The 21615-nt window shown below is 37.0% G+C and overlaps 1 protein-coding gene across 2 annotated transcripts in view; it reads right to left on the minus strand.

Moving 5' to 3' along the window:
• SERPINE2 (serpin family E member 2) overlaps positions 1 to 16374 on the minus strand; it is a 29717-nt gene extending 13343 nt beyond the window's left edge. Inside the window, exon 1 of one of the 2 annotated variants that reach the window (XM_026701519.2) lies at positions 15863 to 16374. The gene's annotated coding sequence lies outside the window, so the exon portion shown is untranslated. Of the gene's footprint in view, positions 1 to 15457; positions 15839 to 15862 lie in introns of those variants that run through there. The other variant, XM_087933208.1, reaches the window with a different exon arrangement.
• Positions 16375 to 21615: the final 5241 nt, after the last annotated feature.

Below are 21615 nucleotides of genomic sequence, written 5' to 3' on the forward strand. Positions count from 1 at the left end.
TTTTACAGGAAAATTCCTGAGGTAAGTGCTCTACTGGATTTTAAGGGCTAGGACTTTGATTAGGAACTGGAAGTCAATGAAAAATCAGGTCTCAAAACCAGGATTATTCTATAAAGGCAGAGAGAATTTTTTATATAGAATAATTTTTCAATTAACTAGTTCACAATTCTTTTAGCAGAATACATATAATAGGAAGAACTGTGAAGACTTCACAGTTTAGCTCTTGTTTTCCTGCTTTGTCATTTGCATTTCGGTGAACAATGCTCAACAATTTTATACGATGCAATTCAGATATAATTATGTATTTATATTATTAATTTAACTAAGCTTCCAAGATAGCTTATTATGAAATAAGTTATCTTGCAAGCTTATGCCCATTAATACAATGGAACACTATACTATTGAAATGCTGCTCAGATTTTATTTACTTTTCACATTTTTGAATTACTCATCTCCCGTGGAGAGCGATATTTGTCTAAAGCAAGCTCGTGCTATGCAAAACAATAATGCTTTATTTCTTTTTCAGTGCATATGCTAATATTTCCTTAAAAGATGGTAAATGGGCATTCCTAAAGCAATATCCAATTCCCCAAAGTTAAAAAAAAGAAAACTCAAGTATGCAGAGCATGGCTTCTAGAAATGTTTCCAACCTTATCATCAGTTATACTTGATTGATCAGAAAGCATCTATCAGTTCTATCATTAGAAGTAGAAGTTTTCATTCCAAGTAATGAAGTAACAGAGAAGTTTGAGCATGTTATTTTATCTTAGGGGACTAATCAGGATGTGCATACATGTTGCCATTGCCTGCTTATTTACATGTGAAGATAGTACATATAAGTTACTGTGTACGTGCATATGTTCCTTCTCTGCCTTCCTGTTGCACCTTTGTGGGTTTTTACATTAAGTGTACCTTGGGAATCATGGGGACAGATGGTGCCTGCTTTATTCTGAATCATGTGATTGAAAAGGGGAGTTTACAGTGGAGATAATGGCAGGATATGTAGGCAGTTAGACAGCATTCTATTGTCTTTTGGACAATTTCTTCCCAAAATTCAATTGGTTGGAAAAAATAAAGAAAACAGGGTAAGCACACAAAGCATGTCTTCTAGAATGCTTTCAATCCCTTTATCTGCAATGCCAAAATAAAGCATCTGTAGTTTCTTCTGTGTGAGAGGAAAACGTGTTGCACCTGTGGTAGTGTTTCTTCTTTTCCTTTGTGTTGCATCTCAGTGCATTTATATAATAGTGTGCACTGGGTAGGAGAGGGAAGGCTCCATATGGTCTGCTCTGAGTCACATGTCTTGCAGGTGGGAGGGCTTAGAAAGGAGCAGCTGCAAACATTTTAAGCAGCAGCCCAGAACGCCTCTCATATAAAGATGGATATGGATGGGGAAAGCAGTGTTTTCTTCCACAGCCCCCACATTGATCTGGTCCATTTTCAATCTCTTTCTCCTGCCTTATCAAATTTGTTCCATTATGTTCTCTCATAGCGTTATCCTACTAAGAGATAAAACTACCAAACTTTAACATAATTTCTATCTACATTCTGTTGGGCTGGAAAAAATAAAATTGGTCCACAGCTTATTGAGAAAAGATTTCAACACCGTTTAAGCTTTCCTAGAAGTCCATGGATCAGCTCTTTTTTTAAAGACTACTGTTAATAAGACAGCAATTTCTAAATGCCTTTCACAAACAGTTATGTAATAGCCACAAAAATTTTATAGGAATTGTTTTTCTTATTCTAAAATTTTAAAATTCCTAATTTTTAAAATGTGTATGCTGCGTAAAAGAACCAGATTATTCTGGGACAGCTTACAATAGGTTAAAGCCAGACAAAATAATAAAACAATTCAAATGTACAATGAAACACCTTCACTCAGCCTGGAATGACTGGAAATGTAATCCAACACTGAAGCACCAGGTTGAAGAAGGTTCTAAAACAGGCCACATATTGTACTATAAATGGATAGATAGCTGCTTTCCAGGACTAGATGGCAATGCAACAATTTGTTTCATATAAGCACCTAATAGCGCAAAGTAAAGAATATTTACTCTTAAAAATGTATCTTTTAGAAAAGTTGCCCACAACTTATAATTAAACATGGCTTTCACTAAAATTCTACCCATTCCTTCCTCACACTTTATTAATAGGCAGAGCTAAACAGTACTTATGCATGGCTGACTTAATGATTCTACATCAAGGAAAAGTAAATTTGTGAAATATTGCATAATATTTTCAAGTAACAACAGACCTGTACAAAAGGATGAACTCTACTTGAACCAGAATGTAATCCATTGGCACTCAACAACAAAAAGATAGCAGAGCAGTTTTCAAATGAATCCTGATCCATCAAATCTCATCCCCAGAAGATACAAACAATTCTAATTGTTAAAATAACAACCTCTAGGTTACAAAAAATAAGACAGAATGCCCTATCAAGTATGTAAGGTGAAAGGACTTCCAGTGAGACCAATGGCGAACTGAGCACAGCTCTACCTTTCATGGAGCCAATAACTGGTGAAATTAATAGCTAGTGAGTGGATCAGTTTCTTGGTACTCATCTCCAGATTAGGGAGATAACATGGATCATCCATAAATTTTCTCCATACATAATCTCTTGCAAGCAGATAGTACAATAACAATTTCCAGAAGTTCTAGTATTTATTTATTCAGTCAAGGATCAGCAAATTACCAGTAAGTTTGAGAGCTCCAATTGTTGAGGTGGGGGTGGTGTTGGAGTGAGGGAACCATTGTGCCTACACTAAGTTCAGCACCTTTAAAAAAGACACTGAATTCACCTACCTTTTCTCCTAACTATTTTACAAAGCTGCTTATTAATTGAAGTTAAGAACATTCCAAAGGGAGGTTTCATTATGTTACTGGGAAAATCTCTTTTTACCTACGGATGAAAGAAGCACCATGTAACTTTAAGCATTAAAAAGAAAAGCTTGATTTTTTTAAGAAACAACAAAAGGCGAACTAAAATGTTGATTTTGAAAAGTCAAGAGGCGAGATGAATTTGAAAGAATATTTTCTTGTAAACTGTTTAAAAATTTATATAATAATTTATGAAGTTTCTAAATTTAATTGGGAAAGTTTTGTTGATAGGAAAAATAAACAGATGATAAGAGCGGACTTGAAGGCTCTCCTAGAGGAAGGAACAATTATACTTAAATTATAATTAAAGGAGAAGAGGCCAATTAATACAATGCAACACTATATTATTGACTATAGAAGAAGAACAATGTACTCAGAAATTACTTACAAGATTGTCTGATATTGTGACAGAGGACATGGAAGAATAACAGATTTTGTTGGATAAAACAGAGGCTGGGATTGATTTCAATGTGGATTCAAACTGGAGTTTAAATTACAAAAATAACATGAAAAAAGATGCTGTGGATCTGAAGACAGACTTTAAAATGCCAAGTATAAGAGTGCTATGGAAAAAGATGCCAAAATGGATTTTCAGATAAAACCAGATGGTGCCTTAATAATTATACAAGTAAAAAAATCAGAAGAGTGACTTGGAAAGTTTTCTTATTTTGGATTTACAAAAAGAATATGTGAAATCAAGGAAACTGTTTTTGAGAGGAAACAAAGAGAAAATGACTAGGAAATCAAGTTGTGGGATAGCTTTTAATGGGACCATAAATCAATTTTTTTAAAAGTAAAAAGTGGTCTTCAAAGCGAGTTTAAGTTTAAAATATGTATTTTGTGATTTCTGGTATCTGTTAACAGAGTTTCCTTTTGATCAGGACTTAGTGATGAGGCATTAAGGATTTGTTTGTAAGTGGGGAACAATTTCTCTTGCTTTATTTCTTAAAGTGATGAATTATAAAAATCATTTTTAAAAAATTAAGGTTAAAATACAGATTGCTACTTCTCACAGCTATTAAGAGACCTTTGCTAATTAGGACTGAATGATGAAGTATGAGATAATGTATGAGATATGGGAAGAACAGTATTTTTTTAAATTGAAATACAGGTCACCCTCAACCTATGATGATAATGGAGCCTGCCCATTACAAGTAGTGACAACCATTAAGTGAGATAGCCTTCTTCACAATCCCTATCCCCTGATTTCTCTGATACCACTGTTACAGGAACCCAGGGATTGTTAAGTGAACATGAGGGATGGATGAGGGAGGCCCAATTGGGTCCATAAAGGAGGCAGACAAGGAGCAGAAAGTTTTGAAACCCCAAAACAGGACAGCAAGGGTAACAGATCAGATAGATTTGGGCATAGCACCATGTTCCAAAGACAGAAAGGCTTCCAAAGAAGCTTCCATGCTTGAAACCCAATTTGTAACCCAATTTGTGGGCTGGACTTCTGCTCCAATCCATTGGCAATTTGGAGATTGCAAACCTCTCCTGGCTCTTGGTGATGCCAGCCTATTTTACACAAAGTCAGCAGGTTCAGGACAAGTTTCCCAAAAGCTTTCCCTTATTTAATCCCCTTCTCCCTCCAAAAACTCACATTTCTTCTTTAAAGAAAAAAAAATCTGATCTTTGTCCCCTTTCTCCATTAGGTACTAAAAGTAAACTTTCCACCTTTGAGCTTCAATCTCTATCCCTCATTGTTAAATTTATTGCATGCCTGGAAAGAGGTGACAGAATCTTTGCTTACCTTGACTCCAGGTTGAAAAGTAGAAAGGAAGCAATCAAGCAAAGAAAAGAGATGAAGAAAAAGTTCAGCCCCAAAGCACAAGTGTGTAAAGCACAAACGTGAAGTAAATGTTCAAGGCAGAAGCTGGGTCTTAAAGGCAGTTAGACAGCAGCAAGCTTAGAAACCTTTGGAAAGAAGTTTCAAGTTTCCAAGCTTTTTGCTTGCCTGTCTTGACTCTCTTTAGGACCCAGCTTCTGCCATAGCATTTGGTGCACATTTGTGCTGTAGCCACCTTTTCTTTAATGAATAACTTTTTCTTCAACTGCTCAAGGCAAAAAGCTGCAGGAAGACTTTTATTGCATGCTTACTTGTTTCCTATATCTTCAGCGTGGCAGTGAGTCATCTGTAAGTAACTTACAGATCTTTCCAGGTATGCAGAAAATTTAGCAAATTAAGTGGTTAAAAATTATTGAGATTGGAGGGCAGGGATGGAGAATTTGTTTTCAATACCTAATGGGGAAAGGAATTACAAGGGTAAATGACTGCAGGGTGCCTCCTAACTTTGAAACATGATGGGAATTTGTCATAACTTTGAATGGTCATTAAGTGACCTATCGTATCTGGAGGCCTACCTGTACTAGAGAAGGTGTTAAATTACTGAAATTGTTTATATTTGTGTGGAAATAGGTGGGAATAATTTTTTATAGATCCTTTTTCTTTTCTTTTTTATATCTGTACTGTTTACATTTTCTTTAGTTTGTATTATTGTTTTATCTTTGTATTTATAAACTTCAATAAAATGATTGCAAAAAAGGACTGCAAAGGGAAAGCCATTGGACACAATATTGGGAAAGACACAGTATATAAATGCTACAAGTCTCCAAAATAAATTAGAGTGCTAATGGTATCATTTTTTGTCATATCAGATTCCACCCCCCCCCTTTTTTTTTTTACGACCCTGTAATCCTTAATTTGAGGTAGAGTCAGGGCAGGAGCATAGTATTTATTGGCCAGATGCCTTTCCTGATGCCATGTGGAGTTGGCAGCAAATAATTTTTTGTGTGTGCCCTAGGAGAGAAACATCTGCAACTACCTAGAATTGAACTTTCAACTTTCCAAGTGAGAGGCAGGCGTCTTCACTGCTAGGCCATAACCCCGCTCGTCATGATCACCAGATTGGATTACTATAATGCACTTTGCATGAGGACAACCTTGAAGATTATTTGGAAGCTTCAGTTGGTATAGAATATGACAATGTGGGCTTTTAATGATGATAGTTGTTTGGCACATGGGCACAGTACAGCAAACCACTGCTGTGTTTGCTGTATGGGTTCTCAGTGCTTCCAGGTACAATTCAAGATGCTGCTAGTCATTTTTAAAGCTGTTCATGGCTTTGGACCAGCTCAGTGTGGGACCGTCACTCCCAGTTGTTTTTACCCATCCTATTCACTGAGACAAAAGGAGTGTGCTGAGGTTGCTATCAATCTACGAAGCCTTGGCAATCTAAGAGCCCAGGAAGAGAACCCTTTCTGTTGCGGAGTCCATCATCCTTTGGAACATTATTTTTGGTAGTTCAGATTGGCTCCAATCCTGTCAACTAGGCCTTGGAAACTTGGCTTTTGGCCTGAACTTGGGAGTCCAGATGTGGGACAGAGCAAATCTCCTAGCTTTGTTAATGATGTAGGGTATTTATTGTTCTTTTATATTGTATATATTTTATCTATTTTTATTGTAAGCTTCCTAGAGTCACATATATGGCAACTAAAAAATAAATTGATTAGATAATAGTAGAGAGCATAAACATAGAAAATGTAACTAAAAACAGAAGTAAGATAATGTGAAATTCTAGCCCTCCAGATGTGGCTGAGCCCTGCACAGAGCTTCATTCACAAATTCAGAGTCTTCTTGAGCTTACAGCTCCTGTTTAAGGAGCAGGTGCTATCTGTGGCATAAAGGCCTTTGCAGTTTCATTTTGTGCATGAATTGTAGCCTCTCCTGGAACTGTCACTTTTTCCTTAGTCACTCAATTGACTATTACAATACAGTTTGCAAGGAGATGCACTTGAAAAGCATTCAGAAGCTATGGGTAGTCCAAAACGTGGTAAGTTTGATATTTTCTCCCCTTTTTAGATTTTAATTGTTTTTAAATGGGTTTCTTATATGCCTTTTATCCAGATCCATTTTGACTTCATGATTCTATCAAATATTCTTTTTCATGCTTCTTATTAATTTAATTTCTACATCCACTTATGTCTACTTTCCTGTCATTCAATTTGGAAATTACTTTCTAATATTTTTCATATATATAACCTGCACCTTCTTTTCTTAAGTCATTCTAGTTTCCAAGTAATTTTTTTCACTACTTTCCTTCTTTCCCACAATTTTCCCAGAATTCACTTTTGACAATATCAAATAACAGTCTGCCCCATATTCCAATATCTTATCACTTTTGCATTCTTCATTAATTTTTAAAAACCATTCATAATAAATAAGTAAATAAATCATGCTTATTTGTTCCTTTCCAGGTATACACCCAAGTAGGATTAAACTTAAATCATGTATGCAAAACTGATATTTTTCTAAGTAGCTGCTCACCAAAGTTAGCACTCACATTCATTCTTGGGTTTCCAATGGCAATCATTTTTAATACCTTCTCATCTTGTTTCCACTCATTCATTAAGGTCAGCCAACAGGATATTCTTTTTCTCTGCAGATTGCATGCGTTAAGAATTTGTCTACCTTTAAAAAAAAACTAATCCCTGAATTTTTTACCATCATTCATGACAAAATATTGCATGTGACATCAGTTCATCCTTTCTGACATAGACTTTTGACAAACTTTCTCACATATAGTAGTAAAACCACATTTTCAAGTATTGTAGCTTCTTGTTGGAAGTCAGCAAGAGGCTTAATAAGCAAATATTCTATAGTAAGATCAAATATTAAAAACTGAGTATAGGATGTGGGAGTTTCTTGACAGTACTCTTAGAAGACGTGTAAGATAACTTCAGTGGTGTGCACAATTGCATGAAAAGCCAACAGCTCAATTCAATGCAGCTCACCAGATTCACCAATATGCTAGTTCCAAGGCTCAATCTAATGTAATATTTATACCAGACTGATAATAGATATGATCTTGTTTATTGTTACATTGTATGCTAAGGAAAATTTGGTAAACTGTTAGCTGCAAACACAGACCTACGTCTTGCTCAAAGAGACTACAAATTTTTTTAATACACAGTATCACATACTGACAAGAGAAATGTTCTGAGGTACATACAGAGTCAGATCCTAGCAGCCTCTCCTAGAGAGATGGAGGTGGGGGGGAGAAAGAGAGAAGAAAAAGAAACAAAACCTGTGTGCTGAGGTGTCGGTTTCTACTTTTATGCACAACTCTTTTTTATACATTACTATCTTTAAAAGAAGTTTTGCACTTCATCTTTTATTTTTAAATATACTTTATTTTTTTGTAATTTTAAAATTTAGACTTTATATTAATTTAAAAATTAATTAATTTAAATTTAGAACCCATACAAGATTATTGCTATCCAAAATTATTCCTTGATAAATGTTTTTAACTAGCATTTTGTAAGCTCTCCTGGGCAGAGCAGATCAAGAAATACTGCGAACTTCATGGAAGACTAGAGACTCCTTTTATTTGGATTGGCTGTAGGAACATTATCTTGCAAGTCTCATTGTGCTTTTCTTCCTCTTTTTTTTATAGCTGTCTGAAGCCTTTACATGCATTTTCTACAGACTTAATTTATGCTTTTCTTCTGTTTTTTTTTGGGGGGGTGGGGTATAACAATCTCCCCTCTCTCCCCGGAAGTCATCAGCTTTTCTCTCTACTCATTGTAATTGGCCTTGAAATAGATAAAAGTCAGAACAGATCAGAAAAGCTAAGATTTCTTTTTTTATTCATTTTATAAACAGCAGAGGGTGCACTTACTTGCAGATGAAGGACACCTATTAAATACTTAGAATCTTTTAAAATAAAAATTGTTTCTCCATTTACTAGAACAAATCCCACTCTTCTGGTTTATTAGTGGTAAATTACTTTATCCAAAATATTCTAAAGTCCTCATTTACTGCTTACAAAAAAAATCAGTTCAGGCCAGTCTACTCTACTATGCTCCAGAAGGGTCAATAAAAGACTGTCATCATCCCCAGCCACATAATCATGGGCATCTTGGCCCAGTACTTTTAAGATATGCAGCAGAACATCAGGATGGGGTAGTCATAGGTAATACAGAAGTCTCGACATGTTTTTTTTAGGAAGAGATGAAAAAGTTGTCAACCTAAATTGTACTTGTAGCACAAACTATATCCCTGTTCAGAAATATTAATCACTTAAGTCTTCACTTCCTCGAACACTGTTTTAGTTGTTGCAGGATCCAATGTGGGTTGGTCACCAGAACCAGAGGCTTAGTCTTCCAAGCTTTCAAAGTTGTGCTGGAGCTCATCCTCAGAGAACTGCTCGCTGGCAGAGTGTGTACATTGATATTTATATGTGGCTGTCTGAAAGCTTGGAAGACTAAACTTACCCAAATTGGACCTTGTAACATTATCCTGGCACACATATTTTCACCTATTTAATTGTGTACTATCCTATGAAATATGCTGGTTTTTATGGCAAATGATGTGTTAATGATACATTAGAATTAACTAGTAAGAATATCATAAATGTTTAATTAATATGCTGTAGTCATCTATTTGCTACTTATGACAATTCATTGATTATCACTAATATAATATCTACAGGACTTTCTGTTTGGCACATCAAGTCTATAGATTTATGTTTTATAAGATACAATTACCTACAATGTAATATACTTAATTAAAATTGATGAGTACAGAGTTAAATCCAGAACTTATAATGATACTGTACATAATACTTTATATTTTATAAAGGCTAAATTTTAGCTTCTCAAGGTATTCCAATGTATTCATTCATTTAAAATTACTGAAGCTTCCAAAACATTCACCCAGAGGTTAATGCATTACTGTCCACAAGGTTAATGCATTACTGTACACAAATACAAGAGGTACGACAAAATTGCACCTCTACAGTTTAGCAAATTTGCTTAAGCCTTTATTTTGGGGCTAAAATATACACAGCCAAAGTTCTGAACAAATTGTAAATACATTTTACTTGTTTTAGTTCATGCCTATTATTTGTTCATATTATCTTGAATTATTCAGATTGCCTCTAAACCTCTTTTGGGGGAGAAATGTTCTGTTTCCAGACCATGTATTTTGTCACTGACCTAATTCTTCATTCTGAGCATTTTCTGAAAGGATGTTGTCAGCAACTACCCATTAGAGAGCCAAATGCTTTGGCAAGCTTTAACTAGGATAGACATTCCAGTTCCAGAATGGAGTGAACAAAAGGTTCATCCCATTTCCGATTGTTTAAATTCCCACTGATAGAAAAGTCACTCAGTTCAGTACAGGTGAGAAGTCTAAAGAGACAAGTAGAAAAAAAGTGACTCAATTTGGCAAAAATGTAATTCCACACCTGATTAAGAAAAGTGCATTCAATTCACATTGATATGTGTCAGCATTTGCTGTGCCTTTAGGAAGTTGTTTTAAAGTATCAGTAGTAGTAATCTTAAGTTCTTACATTCTTGGTAAGAAAAGAAAAGCCTGTGCTTTTCTGTTTGAGAAGCACACACAGATTATTGGAATGTTCTTTTGGAAAATAGATATAAATATTTCAAACTTCAAGTATTAGTATTCAAGCATTGTTTTCTATTCTCTCAAGTTGATAACTTTTCCAACATATACTTAGATTCAGTAGTACAATGCTTATTATCAAACTCAAACACTACAACTAATAAAACATTTGCAAATAAACGATTTCCCAATTACTTAGCATTATATGCAATCAGTCATTTTTAACATGTCTTTTTATGATGTTTTAAAATTATAGAAAGATGCCTATATAAACTGTGTAAAGATTAGGCTATATAATTACAATGCATTTTTTCTGTCTGTGATACAAAGTACCACATGGAACTTTCTGAAGCATAATATTAAGTCTACAAATATCTGCTTTATTCTTAAATGTGTCTTAAGGAAGTCCTATACTAAGAAAACTACTCTGTAGTTAGACGGGATTGTTAACGGGATTGGGAAAAACCAAGTCTACTATGTAGTAGCTATATTCATTAATTTATTAAGATAACTTTAAGTACGCAATAGGATTTCCACTAGAAATTGGAGTCATTTGGGGAAAGGCTGTGGTGGCCCACTAGTTAGAATGCAGTATTGTAGGCTAACTCCGCTCACTGCCAAGAGTTCAATTCCTTCGATCCTGACCAGCTCAAGGCTTCCATCCTTCTGAAGTCAGTAAAATGAGGACCCTGATTGTTGGAGACAATATGCTGACTCTGTAAACCACTGTCAAGCACTATGTCTAAGTGCTACTGCTACTGCCATTAAAAACCAGCAAGCAGCATGACTACCTCTGAATCAGGAAGAATTGCTGCAATGTAGGAGATTCATTGTTGCAATAGGAACGGTGACCATTACGATGCTGATAATAATAACCTGTGCCCCACATGAACATGCATAGTCCCCTCATATTCCTCACTTACAGCAAATCATATGTATCTTCAGATGTGGAAATAGGAGAAGTCTTGCTACCAGATGAGGATAAGTTCTTTTCAATAGCAGAAATGTAAGAAAAATGGAGCAGGGCAAGTAAATATACACTGGAAAGTGGTGTTACAAATAAGAGCCGTGGTGGTGCAGCGATTAGAATGTAGTACTCCAGGCTACCTCACTGCTCAATCCAGGAGTTTGATTCCCACAGGTTCAAGACTTAGCCTTCCATCCTTCCAAGGTTGGTAAAATAGGGATCCAGATTTTGGGGGACAATATGCTGATTCTGTAAACCACCTAAAGGGCTTTAAAGCCCTGTGCAGTGGTATATACCAGTAAGTATAAGTGCTATTGCTATTATTGTGGAAACTAATAATTTGTATTTATTTTCAAGAGTGTTCTGACTCAGAAAAGTGAAGAGATGCACAGGATCAAATTGAGAGAAGGCAAAACATACAGATGACATCTAATCAATCCAATGGCAACACCAAGATATGGTACATAGGTTATGCTTTTGTGTATATGATCCATACAATAATATTTCTGTACTTTCATAGTAATTAATCAAATTATGGTTCAGCATTACTAGTGAACACAATCTATTTCCACCTAATGAATTATTTGGTCACAGTTGTAATATTGTGGGCATATATTGTGGGAATATTGTCACTGTGTCTCAAATAGGATACAGTGGAGATTTATGTATTAGTTTGTTTGCAGAGTTAGAAAAGTCTGCTGGATTTGAAAGGGTTTAGACTCCAACAAAGATGACCAAGAGGCTAGAGCAATCTCTCTAAGAGGAAAGAGTGTAATATTTGAAATTTTTTAGTATAGAAAGCAAGCAAATGGGACAGTTAAAGAGTACAAAGGTTTTCATGGTGTGGATAAAATAGCCAAGAAGTTAATTTCTCCTTCCCAGATTAGTATAATTGATGTCAACCAATAAAATTGAGTCCTGGAAGAACAAAAAGTTTTAAACAACATATAATTAAACTTTGGAATCTGTTACCATGTGATGTAGAGCTATCAGCCTTACTGCCTTCAGAAAAAAAAGGGGTTGGATCAATTCCTGAAAGTCACAGGAAAGCAAGCCTTGATATCATGGCTTCTTTGAAGACCATTTGCTAGGATATTTGCAGGCTTCCTTGTGCAATTGGTTGGCCACTCTGAGAACAGGCAGATGGACTAGATGGACCAGCCATTCAATCCAACAGGGTATTGCTTGTTTATATGTTACCTTATGTTGCAATAAAATAAAGCAATATATTTTTCGCCTTTGCCAAATGGGATACATTGACAGAAGTTACTGACCCCAGTTCTTCCACTTTTTATTCATCAGTCCCAAGATTCTGTAGGCTCTGCTTGCTTTAGGTTTTCTACAAACTGGATCTAACCTTGGTGAATTGCTCAACATCTACTAACTATCCCACAGAATTGTCCCACAGGACTAGCATTGAGATTTTAACTAGTAGACTATGGAGTTTCACAAACTACAATACCCTTCATATAGGGCTTTTCTATACTGAGCTGGCCTGACAGAGATCATATCCTGGGAATGTTAATCTTGCAGGTGCCTAACAAATTGCTTGTCCTAAGCATTGGGATAAGATGGACTCAGCTCTACTTGGATCAAGTGGATTATCGTAACAGGAAGAAACATATACTAAAATCTGAAATTCTAAGTCAGTACATCAAAATTAACAGTGCAGGTGTGTCAATTATTTGCCACTATTCTTTATCTTCTTCAGTGACTCCAACCCACTATCATCCTCAGTCCCAAAGGGTATTTCAACCAAATTGCTAGCTTGATGTAGATTGCTTGGAAGCAAAGGAAGACTTGATTTGGCTTTTTAATAAATATCAGGAATATTCTGCAACCATGTCCTATTAACAAGAGAAGGTATTATTTTGTATTTTGTAATAATTACAAAGTAATTATTATTACTTTGTGGGAAGACAAGAGAAACTGTCAGAAGTTTCTGATAGTAGCTACTCAAGCCAGAAATTCAACTCCACTCTGGCAACTCTATCCCTAAAAAAGCCACTTTGCCCCACTTTTACAATTCCAGCTGGGATCCGAGAGACATTTTAGTTCTCTTAATACATAAAGAAAAAGCAAGCCAAATCAAATCGATCTGAATGCTTCTTCCCGATAGCTATCAGTAACAACTTCAGAAATTAAAAAATTAAGTTTAGCAATCTAAACCAGAAAATGCACCAAGCAATGATTACCTAGTAGCAGAAATTATCTGTAAGAATGGTAGACCCCGTATCAGTTAACCTTTTTTCACTACAGTCGTAGCAGAACATTGGGGCAGCAGTAATAATCACTATAACAGTGGGAAGAAAATTGAATGACCATCCAATTAGTTTACACAGGATCATTAGCAAACTGTACACCAGTTTTTTTTCCCAAAGGCCATCATTCTGCTAAACAACTAATTCCCACAACACTGTCAACTTATTTACTAAGACTATATTACTATTATTCCTCTCATCTTTCCTATTACCTATCTCTTCCAACTTATGACTATAACCATATTGCTTGTATCTCTAAAATTTATATTGTTTTATTCGTTTTCTAGTATGATTTGATTGCTTATTAGTAACCTATGACTAAGTGTTGTAGCTTATGATTCTTGATGAATGTATTTTATTTTTCCTTATGTGAGCTTATGCAGCAAAGACAAATTTCTTGTGTGTCCAATCACACTTGGCCAATAAAGAATTTTATCTATCTATCTATCTATCTATCTATCTATCTATCTATCTATCTATCTATCTATCTATCTATCATCTGAAGGCAAAATTGTTGGGCTGGCCAAAAACATTTATGAAGAATTAGAAAAATTATGTCAAAAAGAGAAAATCCTAGTATTTACTAAACATCCCAGAATTTACACATGATCACAAAATTGAGCAAACCAATATTTTGAAATACCTTAGAATCACTTTTTAAGTCTCTGATGAGAGAAGTGCTCATTCAGACCATCTAGGATGCTGCCATATCAGAATTTTCCATTAATCAAGGGATGCCATACTAATCCTTGATGCTTTAAAGCTATTCTATGCCCAGGTGTACTCTCAGCACCTCAATGGTCCTCAGCTAGGTCCTATGGTAACTACTCCAAAACTACTATCTAAAGTTTTACAAAGTATCATTCAAATTTCCACCTGGTGTCTCAAATGAAGTTCTCCTCAAGGCCAGAGTAAATAAGATTGAAAGAAATATTCAGATTTTCATCTATTAATTGTAGGTAAATTTCTGTCCATAGGCTTGACCTCTGACATTAGCTGATAATTTTAATGCTATATGGAGAAGGGATCTATTTGAGAAGCTACAAGTATATAGTCTCTGAGGAAGTTCTCATATTCCTCAATTAAGAACATGCCAAAAAGGTATTCAGAACCCATCTAGAAAAAAACTAAATCAGTATCAACTGTCCAGAGGTTTTCTTAAGGATTTGATCTTCTTCACTCAGACCTGTGGGATATATAAATCCAATTTATTTCCAAGTTGATGAAGTCTTGAACTAATTGCACTAAATCACTTAGCAATTTAAGGTTTAATGCTCTGCTTTCACTGTACTTGAAGGCAGGTATATTCTCTCTCTCTGTGTGTGTATATATAAATAAATATCCTGTGGTTTCTGACTGTGTCTTTGTGATGTAGATGCTGTTGGATATACATACAGCTTCTACTGGGATTCCAGGGCTCCTTTTATTTAGCCTGATATAACAAATCCCCCTGGCACACAGATGCTTTTTACATGCAAATCCTCCTCTTGGACCAGACAGATCTACTTCTTTGGCTGCTGCTAAATTCTGCCATGCAGCTACTAAATCTAGGCAGGAATTAACAACTTCCAAGGATAACATTTTCCAGACTCCTGCCATTTAGCTCTGCCTGTGGACAAAGTCTCAGTTTTAAAAAGCATACCAAGGATTTTACCTTCATTTTTAGATTATTCTTAGCTCAAATCCTATGTGTTCTTAGTTTAGAGTTAATAGTAATTCTGACACCCCTGGGCATAAAGTAATCAGAACATAGCCATTTTCTGTGCTGTTGTTTAAATCGTTTAGGTTTTGCTTTGTTTTTATTCCTGCTTTTATGCTGGCCCTTGGCCGAAATGAAGAATTGTCTGCTTGCTTTCTTGCTTACCAGCCTCAAACGGTTCGCAGTAGGCAACATCCTATTCTATCAGAACTGCCTTTTCGAAAACGGCAAATTTAACTCACCAAGACCGCGCAAAAAAACTTTTCAAAGCCGAGAGTTATTCTGTTCCGCAAAGTCAATTTAGATTTTCAGCCCATTTGCTGGCGGCCACTCTTAACAGACTCAAACGGCTGTCACGGGGCAGGCAGGAATCTGCACCAGCCTCTCTCCCAGCCACGGGCAGTGCTCGAGTGGGGAGCGTTTGGAGACCCCCCAGGTTGGGTGGGGTGGAAAGGGACGAAAGGGAAAGGAAGCAGGCCAACACGCCCATACGAAAACCGGAGGGAGGCGGCGAAAAAAAATCCCATTTAAAACCAGAGGAAGAAACAAAAGAAGGGAGAAGAGGAAAAAGGCGCGCGCGCTTTGGAAACTCGCTTCCTCGGAGACTCCTCCCTGGAAAAGCCAAACCGCTCCCGCTTGAGACGTACCTCAACTCGAAGCGGCCGGAGAAAATGCTGCTGCTGCTGCTGCTGCTGCTCCGCCTCGTCCTCCCACCGCTCGGCTCAGCGACTAAAGCGAGCCGCCCCGAATCCGGCATTTATCCCGCCGCGAGCGAGAGCGCGCAGAAGCGACCAGGCGGCGCCCACTTCTCTTCCTCTCTCCCTCGCCCCTCTCCGCAACCTCCGCCTCCTCTCTTCGACTTTCTCCTTCGACGCGTCCCAGGCTTTCACTTTCTTCCGCACGAGGTCGCGCCGCCAAACAAGAAAAAAAAGAAAAAAAAAGGAGAAGGTGGAGGGCGTGTGTGTGTGCGGGGGTGGGGGAGAAACCTCGCTGGATCTTCCAAAGCCAGGAGCCCTCCCCGTCACGAAAGCACCGGCCGCCGCTCGCTCGTTCTTTCTTCGCCGCCTCACCCCTCCAACCCGAGAGAGAAAGCAAGAGGGCGGCTTCGGGCGACGGCGCCAGAGCCACTTAGCTCTGCTCTGTTTCGCTTACAGGCGGGAATTCTTGCCTCGCCCGGTTTTCAGGATGGGTTGGAGAGATAATTACAATTACTTTCACGGATAGCAACTAGATATTTTTTTTAAAAATAAACAGATAGCATCCCTATCTTTAAAAAAACACACACCAAAAGGAGAATCAAAAACCTCAAGTGATCTTAACGACGGTTTAAAATGAATGGCCCCACAGCCACAAAATGCTGTAGTTACGACCTACCCCCGCCCAAGATGCAAGCCGTATCTCGGATATGCCTTTTCTTCCATCCTGTCCCGAGCAGTGTAACTTGGCCAGTTTAGTTGCTTATTCTCCCTAAGTAACTGATAAAAGATTTTCCTGTTGAGGTTTTTGTCGGGTTGGCCTGACTCCGCAATTGGTAAATACTCCCAATGAAAGTAGACCTAAGATCATATGAGATAAACTTCCCTTCTGTGCATGAATAATATAGAACAGAATTCTTTATTGGGCAAGTGTGATCGGACACACAAGGAATTTGTCTTTGCTGCATAAGCTCTCAGTGTACATAAGAAGAAGAAAAAATACATTCATCAAGATACAACACTTAGTGATAGTCATAGGTATACAGGGAACATCTGCAGTCATACTAAGCAGAAACCAAACAAGCCAGGAAAGGTGTGATGCATGCAGCGTGCTAAGACACACAAAGTTCATGTATGTTCATATGTCATAATATGGCATTCGAGTTTAGAGTCAACACTTTTGACTCCAGCCTTGTCCACTACAAGTCTGAGTCCTCTATCTAATATTAAGAGAGAACCCTCTGAAAAATATTTCCAATGTAACTGAGCATATTAAAATGTTCTACACTTCTGTGCATACTGCATTGAATTGCTACATGTGTTGGATTGGAAAATTCAGTCCCATCTTCTAACTGCTGGAAGAATTGATCAGGAGTCGTTTCCCACAATAAATACAACAAATAAATAAATAAAAATTCTCATTATTTGAGTTCATTATTTTTGTTTAAAAAAACAGACCTAAAATTACAGCTTGAACTTTCATTTGTTCTTGCCAAGCAGAATTTAAAATGCATTGCTTGAAGCTGAGCCTTCACAAACACTGTGATTCCTTCTCTGGTATGCAAAATAGAAGGGCAAGAGTTGCTAACTACAGGATTCCCAGGCTAATTGCAATTCATTAATGCAACAAGTAACCACTGTTGCTCACTTAAAATGAACCACATAATGCAATGTGTATAAGGCCTCTAAAGACCTCCATGCCATAGTGCTTGAATTCCTTACACCCATGTTGTGTACAATTTTTCAGACATGTTCAACCAGCCGCTCCACTGCTTCCCTCCCCCAGAAAAGTTGCTATGAAGAGCTTGAAAGCTGCAACAAATGAAAAAAAAAAGCATGTCAGCATTTTAGTAATTAAACACTTTTCTCAGTATTGTAACCATAGTTGCCAACTGCTATGGCATCTGGAAAGAGGACTGAGGGAGAAACAAGGCTACCACCAGTCACCAGAATCCTGAAGCCCTATGATAATGGTTGCCTTGACACCCAGGCACAGGGTGATTCAAGAGTTCCTACCAAGAGGAGAATAAACCATCAACAAGGTCAGCCGAATTGCAACACTGCAAAAGGGGGAGGGGGAATTAGCTTTGCTCTGGCATCAAATTAGCCATGTGGAGCCAGAAAAAAAAATCAACTTAGCTCTCAAACCCAGTTAATGTTGGCATTATGTCATACAGGTTTGGAGATGCTTCTGCATTGCTGCACAGAGGCACATCTTTTGGCCTGATTTTATATACTTTTTTGATATCATTTATTTTTATCCAGGATAAACTGACTTTGCTTTTGCTTTTGTTGAGATGAAGAAGCAGCCTGTTCCTTCTTGAGAAGATGTTTTGTAGCCTCCTTATCATGTCCTCCATTATTTAGAACAGCCCTAAGAGCCTTGACTGCATGCTTTGCAAACAATGAAGAAAAGTAAAGCAAGGAGAGAGAGGCAATGAATGTGTCATGTTTCTGCTAAAAGTTAGGGGCCCGTGAATCATACAGCAGTTTTATAAGGATGCCTTGTTAAAGAAAAACACCCCATTGAAGGACAGAATCCTATTCTATAATCATTTGGCCAGTATGTCTTTAAATTCAAACAGTGCAGCAATGGGGTGGCATTAGTGTAACCTTTTGGTATAAAAGGGAACAAGCAAGAAATTTAAGAGAAAACCAAATTGCTATTGCACAAAAATGTTATTGGTGAAAAGACCCTGCAATCTTTTCTACCTGTAATTTACATCAGCAACTGAAGAGTTTTGGTTTACATTTTAAGAGACAATTTAAGATCTGGCAAGATGGGATTTTACGGTGTTAAACTGCACTTTACTGAGCAGAAATAGAGACTGGGTATTTCATCTGCTATGATGTACTATAGAATTGTTGAGTCTCTTCTATTTTAAAGCAGGAACTGAAGTCAATCAATACCAATTGTTCAGGAACAAGTATCATGAAAAACCCCAAAGAAATTTGTTCTGATGTGGGAGTAAAGGAACTCTCGGTTGGGAACATACTGAAAGAGGCATTTCAGAATGTTTAGTTACCCTGATAACAGCATCTACATCAGTGGTGGTATTCTACTGGTTCGGCCTGGTTCAGGCAAACTGGTAGTTAAAAATGTTATTGTTTGGCCGAACCTGTATTTCAGGAGGGAAAAAATAAAACAGAGCACGGGGGGAGGGTTGCTGCAAAAAAAAAGAAGCCATGCCCACCCAGTCACATGGTCACACCCACAGAACCAGTAGTAAAAAATATTTGCATCCCACCTCTGATCTACATATTGGTTGTGTGAAGCTCTGATGATTTGTGTAGCTTTGAAATGATATCAAATCATTTGTTAGCTCAGTTTGATTCAGTATGGCAATATTTAAGTTAATAAGTTAAAGCTAATAGCTGCATTTTTAGAAACATGGGAATTGTCTTATAACCTTTTTATTCATCTTAACTTTATCTACATTAAGCGGTCCTGTCGCTTTAGAATTTCAAGGACCTTATTTTGACAATTAGCTGAAAATGTCAGATATTACACTTAGGACACGCTAAGTGCAAGGTATGTGTTCTACCACTTCAAAGCTAATCTCAGGGACCAACAATGTCAGTCATGCACTAAGGTTCATTCCATGACCATTAGCATTTATCCTCTGAGTTTGCTATTCCTTTTCCACGCAATGGGTTAGGCCACAGGGGTTCCCAAACTTGGCAACTTTGAGAGTTAGCTGGCTGAGGAATTCTGGCAGTTGAAGTCCACAAGTCTTAAAGTTGCCAAGTTTGGACACTTCTGGGTTAGCGTTAGGCTTGTTGGGGTCATCGGTTTCCTTGCACTTCTTTCTACTCAACCTTAGTTGATCTCAGCAACAAAGCACGTTTGATTTGGATGGGAGACTAATAAGAAATGCTGATAAAATTGCTAAATGTATCCATTGCAAATAGAATTCAATTGGTTTGTTGCTTATATTCAAGACCTCCCTCTCCCACAACAAAGACACTCAAAAGGTTCCTGTGATCTGCATGGCCAATTTCTCCCCACAAGGCAGAGGGAAATCCAGTTGAAGCTCACTTCCATCCACAAGGCAGCCATCTCGGAACTCAAATTGCTGTACATGTACAGTAATCTCCAATCCATTGTCTGAGTCTGATTAGAGTCTTTCCAAACTGTTTACTGAAGGATGTAATGTGACATAACCAGAACAATATGTTCATTCAAGGATTTGTACTGGTCTGAAACCTGACATAATGTTATGCCTGAAAAAGAAAAGTTATGAATAAAAATCTTTTATTGGTCATACTATTTTCTATTTACTCCTCCGCAATAGGAGGAAATTATCTTAAGAACCTTCTGTTGCACAAATACAGGGTTCACATTTTGTGCTAAGCCATATGGTTGAATTAGCATATTGCATCAATGGCTTATAAACCATGGTTTAGTTGTTGTACAAATGCAGTCATTTACAAGCTGTAATTTAGTGCAACATCTATCAAGTGACATATCTTAAACAGTCCCAATAATTGATGGACCTCAAGACCTTCTCTAATGCTAACTAGCATTTCTAATGGAAGCAGCATCTCTAAAACCACATATTTCCTATTTCTGACCTAAGCACCAATTTCTGCACAAAAAAAAAAAAAAAATCGAGGGTGGAAATTGTTTATCCTGAACTTCCTACCTCATATGAGATTAGTGCCACCATTATTGCTTATTAATTTATGCCTCTTTTTTTCACAGGCAATGTAATGAGAAAAATTATGACCAGCAGTGAAGATGCCAGAAATTCTTGAACTATAGTTTTTGATTCAGCTTCTGAAAATCTACATGCTCATTATAATGTTACTTCTATTTAACTGGCACTTGTTATATAGATTATAGCCAAATTTAGCTAATGGTATATAACATGAATTATCCTGTTCAATTGTTCCTCACTGCTCAATAAAACATTTAATTAAGAATTATTTTGACTTTGCACAGAATCGTTAACCTTCCAGAGTTTTGTTACTTTTAGTTCTAGCTCTTGAGCTTCCATTTATCTCATTCTCTGCAGATAGTGCCCTACTTTTAAATTGAATTGGTTTTCAATCTTGTAACTTTTCCAAGGTCACTTACACATTGCTTTTCAGTGTTATTTTATTATAACTTTTGCTACATCATTTCATAGTTTTGTCAGAAGGGTTATGTATATCATAAAGTAACTTGTCTTCTTTTAATGGAAAAAAGGTTATAGTACTTACTTTTTACTGGGTTTTCTAAAATTCTGTGGTAGCTTTTAGGGATGAATGTTGTGGATAAAATCAGTGGATTAAATACTTTAAAAAATGGCAGTTGCATTTACTTACGGGATGTATATGTCACCCGTCTGTTTAAAATGATAACTCAAAGCAGATTATAGTTTTAAATTATAAAAAGAAACAGAATGGGAAAAATTACATTAACACTTGAATAATAAAATCATTGATATTTAAACTTGGTTAAAATGATGCTTCTTTTAGGATCAGGATTTGTTAGATCGGTGGATCGGGTCACATAAGAGGCGAGACGCGAAAGTGAACAATCAGCTCTTTATTGAAGCATCTGAACAAGAACGGTTTAAAGCGAGTGAGCCGCTTGGCTTTATACAGCCGGCCGGCGGCTCGGCGGCCAATGGCAGCGCTTTGAATCTCCCGCGATCGGCTCGGCCAATCGCGGTAGATTCTTAGCGCTCCAATCACAGGCGCTCCTTGAACGAATCGGA

The sequence above is a fragment of the Pseudonaja textilis genome, chromosome 4, assembly GCF_049901715.1.
Source record: "Pseudonaja textilis isolate UNSWEBS1 chromosome 4, rPseTex1.2, whole genome shotgun sequence".
Taxonomy (NCBI): domain Eukaryota; kingdom Metazoa; phylum Chordata; class Lepidosauria; order Squamata; family Elapidae; genus Pseudonaja; species Pseudonaja textilis.